Source organism: Sarcophilus harrisii, chromosome 6, assembly GCF_902635505.1.
Source record: "Sarcophilus harrisii chromosome 6, mSarHar1.11, whole genome shotgun sequence".
Taxonomy (NCBI): domain Eukaryota; kingdom Metazoa; phylum Chordata; class Mammalia; order Dasyuromorphia; family Dasyuridae; genus Sarcophilus; species Sarcophilus harrisii.
The window spans coordinates 85,835,269-85,847,437 of record NC_045431.1 but is presented as its reverse complement, the minus strand read 5'-3'; the positions used below and the strand labels follow the sequence as shown (position 1 = coordinate 85,847,437).

At 34.2% G+C, this 12,169-nt stretch overlaps 1 protein-coding gene across 6 annotated transcripts in view; it reads right to left on the bottom strand.

Annotated features, from left to right (window-relative positions):
• The window catches only part of RAPGEF2 (Rap guanine nucleotide exchange factor 2), a 287,869-nt gene that overhangs the window by 166,794 nt on the left and 108,906 nt on the right, over nt 1-12,169 (bottom strand). The gene's annotated exons all lie outside the window — the stretch shown is intronic.

The window sequence follows — 12,169 nt, the reverse complement described above, 5'->3', positions numbered from 1 at the left end:
TTGAATATTATTCAATTCCTTGGTAATCCTGTGTATTTTATAAACTTACTCTGAAAAGGAGGTTCATAAGTTTCATCAGGTTGCTAAATGAAGTCCATAAAACCAAGAGAAAAAAAAAGACTAATAAGAATAAGAATACTTGCTCTAAGCTTTACAATAAGTCTATCCTCATAAGAGTTGGAACCCAAGCACCAACATTTATAGAGATGCTGTTTCCTCCCCTGGCTTGAGATCACAATTTAACTACTGACTTTTGATGAAAAGAAAATAAGCAAACAGCCAATCACACAGCAAGCACACTGTTCTGTTTCCCAAACTACTTGTCTAATAGGAGCAAGGCTTGCTCCTGCTGGGCCACTTATTAATGTTTTTTTTTGTTAGAATCCCCTTAAGACTGTTTTAGCAGCACATTTCAAAAAAGACACTGTTAAAAAAAAAAGTTTAAAAAATTTTAATTTAATTTCTTAATACAACTTTTTTAGAGGCAAAGCCTCAGCAAAGTGAAATTACAATAGTATTTTGTAAATGGAACATAACTTGATGCAGCAGCCAGGTTTACAGGACTATCTACTTCACTTGCTAGGTTGCAACAAGAGAAAAAGTATAAAAACCATGACCATTAATTACAAAAGGCACAACAAAAGGTGGCACAACAGATAAAGCATTGGACTTGGAATCATTTAGACTCATCTTCCTGAGTTCAAATTTTGCCTCAAACACAATTAGCTGTATGATCCTAAGCAAGTCACTTAAGCTTATTTGCTTCAGTTTCCTCAATTTGTGAAATAAGCTGACCAAGGAAATGGAAAGCATTCCAATATCTTTGCAAAAAAAAAAAAAAAAAAATGGGGGGAGAGTGTGTGACAAAGAGTGGAATACAACTGAACAACAAAATTAATTATAAGGCATACTCTCTAAGTAAGCCAGAAATAAATTACAGATTTCTACAGCAAGCACACGCACACACGCACACCACAATGTCTTCCAGTCAAGAAAGTAAACATGTCTAGAAACATTTCCAAATGTCTGTACCAGCCCTCTGACCAATACAACTAACCAAAAGGTAGTACATTTTCATAACAATCCAAAGGTAGGTCAAAGGAATTTGGAAGAACCAAAACTGACAGATTCACCTTCTTGAAAACCATACATTTGTACTAACAGGTCTGTCTGTCTTAGTATCCATAAAAAAATATCCATCTTTTTGTCCGGGATTATCACTACCACCTGCTCTGCCTGCCACTGCAGGACAGCTAACTTTCCTTTGCCTGACCATCAAAGACCAGATCCAGTAGGTTTTACTTTACTATCAGATTCCTGAACTCGTTATCCTTATTTCAGCTATTTCACTCTCTACCCCCTGCCTAACTCCATTATGTGTGTTCTCTCTCCCATTAGAAGAAAGTTCCTGGAGGGTAGAGACTGCCTTTGCACAATGCTTATTATATAGTAAGCCTTCATAAATACTCTCATTCTTTTATTTACATTCTCCCCCCATTTATCACAGAAGTAACTGTCATAACTTTCCATATACTACTCCCTTCCCCCCTCTCTCTTTCTTGGAAAACAAGTGATTCAGGATGACTAACACAGATCATTTTATAAGAAAACTGGTTTAGAACCATGATTTGAAAAAGGTGAAGGCTCATATGCTCAGTAAATAGCGCCTAGGGGCTTCCTCCTTTATCCAGAATGGCTTGTGGTCTCTTCCTAGGTTTCCCTCCATCTGCCTTAGTTCAAGGACCAGCAGTCCCACTTACAGATCATTCTCACTCTATGAAACACCTAATTTAGGTATGTTTCTGGTCATCATAAGTCATCCTAATTTTAGATTTCTACTTTTACCTATATCAGTCATTTCATGACAAAGGGGACTCCTGGTTGGGAATTTCCCTCTGGTATGTCAGCAATTATCCTCTAATTTAGAGTAGTAGAGCACTGTGTGGGGTACACTGAGACAAGAGATTGACTAGATCAGGGTTAGTCATTAATTCAGAGACTTAAACCTAGTTTTGCCTGAATCCCACTGATGCTTCTTAAAGCCAGGCTGCCTAATCTATAAATGCATATATGAAGACCCAAAAGTGTTTTGAATTTGTAAAAATAGCTTTATGAATAATAAAATTTATATAAAGTCTAGAGATTTTGAATCTTACTAAAGTCTTGATATTTTTATGCGTAGAGATAAAATAGTACTTCTTATTGTCACCAGGAGAGTGCTCAAAAGCATTTGTTATGTAGATCGTTATTACAAAACTAGGAAGCTAAATACAAAGGAAAACCAAGACAAGAAATATGTGTATGTGCTGTACTCTATCTGAAAAATTTACCTGTCCCAATCCCAAAGGTTATGGGGTGACCAGAAGCTTTCAATACAAGGAACTTGCTTCGTTTTAATGTATTTCCTTGACATGGAGAATAGAATTTATAATAAAAATCCTGCTTAGTGCCACTCCCTTAGACATTGTTGACCCAACATAAATAATGTACTTTGTGTCTAACCTTAATGGGCATTCTTTCTATAAAATCAATGGATGAATTATAACCACCAAACACTTCCACAAAGTGGATTTTTTAAAAATAATTTCCAAAGTTAATGCAAATTATACTAGATGAATATAGTTGAGCTATTCATGTGTCACATCACAAATGGAAGGATTCCATGCACTGCTGCATTTCATCTCAATCCAACAGCAGAGCCCTGATGGGTAAAAACTTTAGAATAAAAATATTTTTTTTAATAAATCTCAATTTGGGAGTTGAATGAAACTAATAAATAACACAAAAGGATCTTGTGAAGGTTCCATCAGTTATGACTTTATGTAGCAAAGTTAATCATGTAAATTTCCTATTATTTTCCTTACTAAAAATTTTTAATTTTTATAAGACAAAGATAAATTTGCTATAAACACTAATGAATGTAATGATGAAAGGGAAAGAAGGAAATTAAATAAAATCCATAAATTCTAAAATAATTAAACTACTTTCTCCTTAGTGTGTGCATAAATAATATGCTAATAGCCAAAAATCTCTAGAATCTGAAATTTCACTGTTAAATGTTTCTATCAATGAAGTTTTTCCTTTTCTGTTAAGAAATCTTTATTCAATACCAATTTATCTATGAAAAAACTATCTGCCAAGTCCTTGAATTTATTTGTCCTACTGGCCAACATTGGCTAAAACCCTCATGGAGAAATAGCTTCATAGTGAACAATATAAACAAGGCGGCCTGATTTACTGCAGTGCAGACTTGGCAGGAGCCCAACAGAACTTTGCCAACTGTCTGGCTATAAGGTATAATACACCTTCAGGGAGCAAGAGGGAAAGCAACAGAACAGATTTGTAGCAGTTCCTTGCTGCATTATTAAATGTCCTGCTGAATCACTTTGACAATATGCAATGAAAGCACAGGGAGAATTCATTTTTATAATCCTAGGAAGTCTACCTGAAAATTAGTATGATGATCCCAAATGAGACATGAAAAAGACTCAGATCTGAATTGCCTTAATGAGAATACCTTTAGCTATTTTCAAAATTCTTCTCTGTCCTTGGAAATAGAGGCAATGATGATTAAAATGTGATAAAATAAAGGATCAATATTTAAAGTAATGGATCCATATTTTTTATTTTTACTAGCAAAATATACATCACTGTACTATCTATATCACGGCATGATATATTTAGAGCTGAAAGAGACCTTACAAGTCATCAAAAATCATAAGATCAAAGACCTAAAGCTGAAAGGACCCTCAGGGACTGCCTAGGTCAACATCTTTCATTTTACAGATGAGGAAGTTGAGGATAAAGAAATTAATGAGTTCTATAGTGTCACCCAAATAGTAACTATCAAAGGCAGAATTTGAGCCAGGATCCAACCTAGGATTCTTTCCAATATATCACAACTACCTACCCTAGTTTAACACCCTCATTTTACAGAAAAGGCAACTGAGCTTTCCAAAGGGTAGAACCTGGATCTGGATCCAGGTTCTCTGAATCCTAAGCAATTCAGTATTCTCAACAACCTTTAAGTTTTACCATTTCCCCAGAATAAGGGGGAAATAGTCTCAGTTTTGTTTGCTAATTAAGGATAAGACAATTTCCCCATCCTCAAAAAATTTGTAATTTAACAGGTTGTCCCAGTAAAAAACAAACAAAAACCCTAGAAACATGAAATACATAAAGAAGATAATGTACATGTAAATTATGTGAAAAAAAACTGGAGTAAATACATCTATGGAAGTCAAGAAGTGGAAAGAAAAGTAAATCAAGTAAGGTCCAAGTTGTAGGTAAAGTTTCCTGGAGAAAATATAAAACTTACACCGAACACATTTTGGGGGGTGGGGGGTGGGGGTGGAGGTAAATGTAATCAATATAAGCCCCAAGAACACTGTTTTTAGAGTCAGAAAATCTGTACTGGAACCCTTTCATAAATTTGTTAGCTGCTTGACTTTGGACATATCATTTAATCAGTGTAAACCTCATTTCCTCTTCTAGAAAATGAGACTACTATTACTTAACCTACTTTATAGAGTTGTTGTAAGCAAAGTTAGAGACTATAGAATCATAATTATAATACAACTGGAAAACATGGCAGGTGGTAACAAGCATAATACAGTCAGAGAACCAAGAGGAAAATAACTTGATGAGAAGTAAAAGGGATAGAAGAGCAATGAGCAATAACACTGGGCAGGATACTTTGAAGGTCAACATGTTATGAAGTTAGTAAAATATGAAAGTACTGTAATAATGGAGGCATAAGATAATAAAATCCTGGATTAAAATGGATGTGCAAAGGACAAATGAAGCCTGGAAACATTTGTTATGATCAAGAGACCCAGGGTTTAGAGCACAAAGTTGCACTAGCATTGAACTGAAGATCTGAATTTGACAACAATTGAAGATTTTGAGTTTGAAACTAGGTCCTCTAATATCAAAGAAAGAGTCCTTTCCATTTTATTACATATATCTTCAAAGAAATAAAAGAATCAAAGTAGACTGCAAAATACTGAGGGAAGAGTGTTGGTTCCCACTGAAAACAAATGGGAATTAAGGGAATAGACCAGATTGGAGATAGTTTATGATTAAGAGACAATTATTGAGAATCAAAAAATCAAGCAAAAAGTGAAGGTTTCAATTATAATAAGAAAAAATTCAGTTAAAGAAACTTAACATTTATTCAGTACTTAATGTGTGATAGGATATCAACAACTATTAGAACTCTTAGGAAAAGTAAAAGGAATATAGGAAAGAGAATATGAAAATTAAAAAAAAGACCAAATACTAAACTCTTAAGAAAATGTCTGCATTTGGGAGGACCATAAAGATCATATAATGCCACGGATATCAATGAGAGTTTCCAAAAACAAAGTATCTTGTAAAGCCATGTGTATAAATTGAAGTCAAAGTTTTTTCCACACACTCATTTTTTAAAATATCTTTTTCACATCCAAAGACTCTGTATTAGCCAGCAAATGAAATCAATACTCTTCAAATACTTTCCTGATGTGTGAAGAAATAGATGAATGGGAAAAACTTGATATTTTGCCAATAAAAAATTGTGAATGGCACTCTTTTAAAAGGGATAGTTGTAGAAGGCCATCTTCTGGCAGTACTGGGCTATGCTAAGAATATTCCTTCTTAGAAAGAGAGAGCGTAACAATAGTTACCCTTGAAGAGGGGTCACTGAGCTGCAAGCAATTATTCTTTAAGAGTGAGTCTGCAATGACACTAAAGATTATTATATTTTTAAAAAAATAATAAAGAAATCTTTCCTTTCATACTCAGAAAAATGTAATACACCCAAAAAAATTAAAAAAAAAAATTCTCAGATAGACCTATACTATAAGTTTCTATGACTCATAAAAATATCACATTAGAGGTGACTTCATATTGAAGGAGCTGCTTCTGGTAAGTAAACCCTCTCTGAAAAAGTCCAAACCAGATTGAGATTGGACAGAAGGGCACATTATCAAGTCATAATATAGTAAGTATGGCACCAATGTATAATGAAGAATTTTTTATAATTGCCTGCCATCAGTAAATATATCAAAGAATAAAGTTCTATTAGCTGTACTTCAAAAGAAATCTTTTTCTTCATCATTCTTAATGTGCTCTGGCAGTTTTTCATAAAATGTGATAGAAAAAAAGATTAAACCATCTTATTTGACTGAATTTCATTCCAATGCAAGTTAAATTGACAACCTGTAACAAAATCAAAACTGAGATTTATTATCCAAAAAAAGAAGAGAAAAATGTCTTTCTGGCAGGTTTTCTCTGCTATTTTTACATAACAGATAAATAACATGATTTTTATCTTGCCTGTTGACAGGTCTAATGAAAATCTGTTGGGAAAATCAGTCAGTGCAGGCTGAAATTTGGGCTTTTTAGAGCTCAAAGAGCAACACTTATTTTCCTTGCTGGCATGAAATTTTGGAGAAAATCATTAGCTTTTGTTTTGCTGTTAAGAGCTTTTCAAAGATCAAAGCAGATAAGGAAAACTGATAGAGAGGGACAAGATCATGCAGTTTAGGAATGCACATTAAAAAAAAAAAACAAAAAAACTCAGCATCAGAATTTCTGAATTAAAAAATGTATATTTTTACCTCTACAATTAATTGCATGTTGAAAGACATTTGTAAGGACACTGCCCAAAAACAGACAACTAAAAGTGAACCCATTTGTCATGTACACAGTGACATACCTCTAAACTATAAGAATGTCATAAAATCCAAGATTTAATTGATGCTACTTCTACATTAAGTTCAAAATCATTTTAATACCATGGTATGCTTCCTTTCTTCTTTTTAATTATCTAAAGGTTCTAACAATCAGTTATAAATATTATTTTGTTCATCCTCAAGATGTTAAAACACAAAAACCATCATCGAGTTTCTGATCTAATTAGCAAGAAGCTAGAGATTTTTAAAAAGTAGCAGTCATGTTAGTATCTATAAAAAACTTCCATTAAATATAACTATATCAATGATCAATTCTGATGGACATGACTCTTTTCAACAACAAGGTGATTCAGGCCAGCTTCAATGGTCTTGTGATAGAAGAGAGCCATTTACTCAAAGAGAGGATTGTGGGGACTGACTATAGGTCACAACATAGTATTTTCATTTTTTTTTTTTATCATTGTTTGCTTTCATTTTGTTTTCTTTCTCATTTTTTCCCTTTTGGGGCTGATTTTTCTTGGGCAGCATGATAAATGTGAAAATATCTATAGAAGAATTATACATGTTTAACATATATTGCATTACTTGTCATCTAGGGGAGAGGGGGAGGGGAATGAAGGGAAAAAATTGAAACACAAGTTTTGCAAAGGTGAAGTTGAAAATAAAAAGCTTTTTTTTTAAAAAATGACTATATGCTTTATAAAAATTACCAATCTGAAGTCTAACAAATAAACACACATTTAAATGCAGTAGAGAAAAGGAAAAATTATTCCAAATCTTTTAAGTCCATAGCAAAAGTTATAAATCTTCAGACCACATTATCTGTTAAACTCAAAGGAAACACAACCAACAAGTCATTTCCCCATGAGATGATGAATAGAGGACCAAAGTCAACAGGTTTATAGCTACTTCAAAGATCATGAAACAATGACCCCAAAATAAGAAGGATGCCATCCAATGCTTACTACCAATATGACACTGGGCATTGGTTCATTTTTCTTGGTATCAGTTTCTTCAAATTTAAAAAGTGGGTGGGGGAACTGACCAGAATGTTTCTGAGATTCTTTTCAGCTCTAGAAAAATGACCCTATAATCACTAGTGTTCACTTTTAAGAATAAGAAGTAAATAAAGTAGTGATAGCAGAATCATATACAATTAAGGATCCCAGGATTGGGACAGGATGTTTATCATCCTTCCTCATATAGCATTTTCATGTGGAAAATATAATCTGGATAAAATTAAGGGAGCTGCCATAGTAATCTTTTGATATAATTTCTAACTACCTTAAGTCAACTCTCAGTCAACATAAAATAATTCTAGATACTCAAAACTATTACCTCATATTCATTTTATAGAAATTTTTACTCAAGTAGAAATGATAAAGTCCTTCCCCAAAAATGTACATAAATGATTATGGATTATGCTAAATAAGGTTCTACTGCTACAGAATTTTTTTTTGGAAGATGTTTTGTTCATAAGGCTTCTAAGTTGAGAGGCAGAAAGGGCCTGAGAGGCTAAGTGATTCAGCCTACAGTAATCACACAGACAATAATATGGTAAATATCAGCTGTAAGAACTGACCTTGGGTCCAGGACTGTTCACACCAAACTATGGTACCAAACACTGGCTCTTTCAAAAGAGTGACTTTCAAGTCATGACTTCAGAAGACTAATGATAAAGTATGTCCCTTTGGTAGTGAAGTGATGGGCCAGAGGTGAACAGTGAGGAAAAATATTTTCAAATCTGGCCAATGTATTGATTTATTTTGCTTGACTATGAGAAATTATAAAATGAAGGGTGAGAAGAGTCAATAGCAAGTGATAGAAATGCAAAAGCAAAAAAGGAAAGGATAAATGAAAACAGTTCAGAAGAGAATACAAACAGAGCAATTTTACTGCTCTTATTAAATTAAATATAAAAATTTAAAACAAACTGTATAGAACAGAAGTTCACAATTCATATATTCTTTTTTCTTTGTCTATTGAAATGACATTTGTTGATTATTAAATTCCTAATAAAAAGAAATTTAAAAAATAACTATGAAAATACCTAGTATTTTTACAAAACATTAAAACTTACAAAGTGCTTTGCAAATTTATTTCACTTAGTCCTCACAATAACTCTGGGAAGTTAAGTGCTATTATTATCCCCATTTTTAAGTGGAAGAAATTTCAGAATTAGTGACTTGCCCAGAATCACAGAGCTAGTAAGTATCTGAGGTCAGATGTGAATTCAGGTTTCCCTGACTCCACGTCTAACACTATTTTAAAAAACAACAACAACAACAAAAACTATATCCCTATGTTAGATCTCTTGTGGAGATGGAGCCAACCATCCCCTCCATCAAATACTAGAGAACTGAACAGGGCAAGCAAGTAAGCCTGTACGGGGATATAAGAGGAGCTCTGGGAGATAAGACAGAAAGCAATATATTCCAGGCAAGTCAAACTACCCCCAGCATCTTAGCCAGCACCTTGTTCACAGCCTGATGGAGGTATCCCAGGATCCTAAACCCAAAATACATGGGAATTTCAGTACCTCAGGCCAGTGCCCATAGTCATCATCCTGGGACACAACCCCTGTGGAGGTGAATCCTGGAAACTGCTCCTACAGGTGCTATATAGTCACAACTACTGAAGAACCAAAAAGGAAAGTTCTTGCCACCAAAATCCTTGGAACTGTCAAATGGTTCTATATGAGAAACCAAAATCAGTTTGTCAGTGGAAACATTGGAGCAAGGGACTTTTTTATCTGACTTGCAGTTGAAACCTTCAATACTGTTTACTCCTTCATTAGGATGTGAGCCCCTGACTGTCCTATATTAATTACTATTCAAATGCCAGCAAATCACAGTGTTTTGTGCATAGCACTTGATAAATTACTCATTCATTCATTCTGTTTCTTAGTATCATGAAAGTTATTTTCTGAGTTATTTTGATTAGATATCACATTAAAAAGTATAAGGTACTCATAAAAGTCTCATTTCTCAAATATAGAGACAACTGATTCAAACTGATAAGAATACAATTCATTCATCAATTGATAAATGGTCAAGGTTATGGACAAGCAGTTTTCAGATGAAGAAATCAAAGCTATCTATAATCATATTTTTTAAAGTCCCTAAATCACTACTGATTAGAGAAATGAAAATTAAAACAACTCTGAGGTACCACCTCACATTTATCATATTGGCTACTGTGACAGAAAAGGAAAATGATAAATGTTGGAGAGAAATGTGGGTAGATCGAGACACTAATACACTGTTGGTAGAATTATAAAGAGATCTAATCAATTCTACTCTGGAGAGCAATTTGGAATCATGGCCAAAGGACTATAAAAATTGTGCACACATTTTAATCTAGGAATACCACTAGATCCCAAAGATGCGGGAAGGAAAGCAGAAAGAGAGAGAGGGAGAAAGGGAAAGAGAGAAAGAGAAAGAGAAAGAGAGAGAGAGAAAGAGAGAGAGAGAGAGAGAGAGAGAGAGAGAGAGAGAGAGAGAGAGTCTATTTGTACACAAATATTTATAATTTCTGGTCACAAAGAACTGGAAATTCTGGGCTGAACAAGTTGTAGTATAGAATTGTAAAGGGATATTATTATACTATATGAACGACAGGAAGAATGATTTCAGAAAAATTTGAAAAGGCTTACCTGAACTATTGATATAAACCAAGAGAACAGAACCAGGAAAATACTGTACACAACAATACTGCGGGATGAACAACTGTGAATGAATTAGATACTCTCAGCTACATTGATCCAAAATGATCCCAAAGGACTCCTGATGAAAAATGCTATCCACTTCCAGAGCAAGAACCATTAGGTTCCAGAGCAAGAGTCCATTAGGACTCTGAATGTGGATCTGTAGAGAGCTGGAACTCTGAAAAGCTGTACTTGAACCCAGAACAACAGAGTACTACTTAAGGCTAAGTACCTACTTAATGTGATATGTTTCTATAAACATATACTTAGATAATATGGTGATGTGATGACTCTCCTCATTATTGGTGCCTGCTGAAAGTATTGGTGAGGTAATGGTAGGGAAGGATTGGAGGAGGACTCCAGACTGGAGTCCAGGATCTATCTTTAATGAGCTGAGTGGCAGCTTGCCTGCCTCCTTCCCTTCTCCTAAAGACCAAGGACTTTGACTGATCCTGACTCTAACTGATCCTGAGGCCCTCCAGAGAGGTAGACCAGACATTATATGGATCAAAGAATATTATTTTTCATACTTTCTGGTTTTTTGAATTTTCTTACAAAATGACTAATAATGAAATGTTTTACACATATAATCTATATCAGATTGTTTATAATCTCAGGGAGGGGGAAGAGGTGGGAGGGAAGGATAGAATTTGAAACTCAAAATTAAAAGAAAAAAGAATGTCAAAAATTGTTTTTTTATATGTAATTGTGGGGGAAATAGGGGTGTAAACACAAGATAGATAGTATACCTTGACAAACATCAATAGCAAAAGTAACACAGGAATATACAAACTCTCATTTTGTCAGTATAGGTAATTTCCAAGTAGAAAGTCTCTTCACTAGTTCAGCCTTCTCTTCTTAGCTAAACTCAAGAGAACTGAATGAGTCACATAAAAGTTAAATGACTCCTCCAAGGTCAAAAAGTCATTAAATATAGGAAGGAGAATTCATACCCATGTCTTCTAGATTCCACCCCCAGTTCTCTACCCACTATTCCATGAAACCTCAAAAGCAATAAACCAAAAGTTCTATAAATCGAAGTAGATTTTAATTTTATGAGCTTAGATAAATCTAAGAGTATTTATGTTGTCTATCTCACATTTATATCCATCACTGAAGTTTATTCCAACATTTGATTATCTCAACAAGATGGGTGATCCTTACTTCTCTAAGACTATTCTAGTAGAAGGAAAAAAACTCTTAAAAGTTTCCACCAAGTGAAAGAATGCTCACCCATAGATCCAATGATGTGCTATAGACCAAAAAAACTGATCTCTATAAGATGACAGGAAAGTATAACGATAAATGTTGGAGGGGCTGTGGAAAACTGGGATACTGTTGGTAGAGTTATGGAATGGATCCAACTATTCTTAAGAGTAAATTGGAAGATGCCCAAAGGGCTATAAAACTACATATCCTTTGACCCAGCAGTGCCATTACTGAGTCTGTATCCCAAAGAAATCATAAAGGAGGGAAAAGGACCTACATGTGTAAAAATGTTTGAAGCAGCTCTTTTTGTGGTGGCAAAGAATTGGAAAATGAGCAGATGCCCATCCATTGAGGAATATCTGAACAAGCTGTGTTATATGAAGCTAATGGGATATTATTGTTCTATAAAAAATGAAGAACAAGCTGATTTTAGAAAGGCCTGGAAAGATTTACATGAACCAATGCTGAGTGAAACAAGCAGAAGGAATACATTGTACACATTAACTGCAAGATTAGGCATTGATCAAATATGAAGGAAATGATTCTTCTCAGCAGTTCAGTGATACAAGGTAATTCC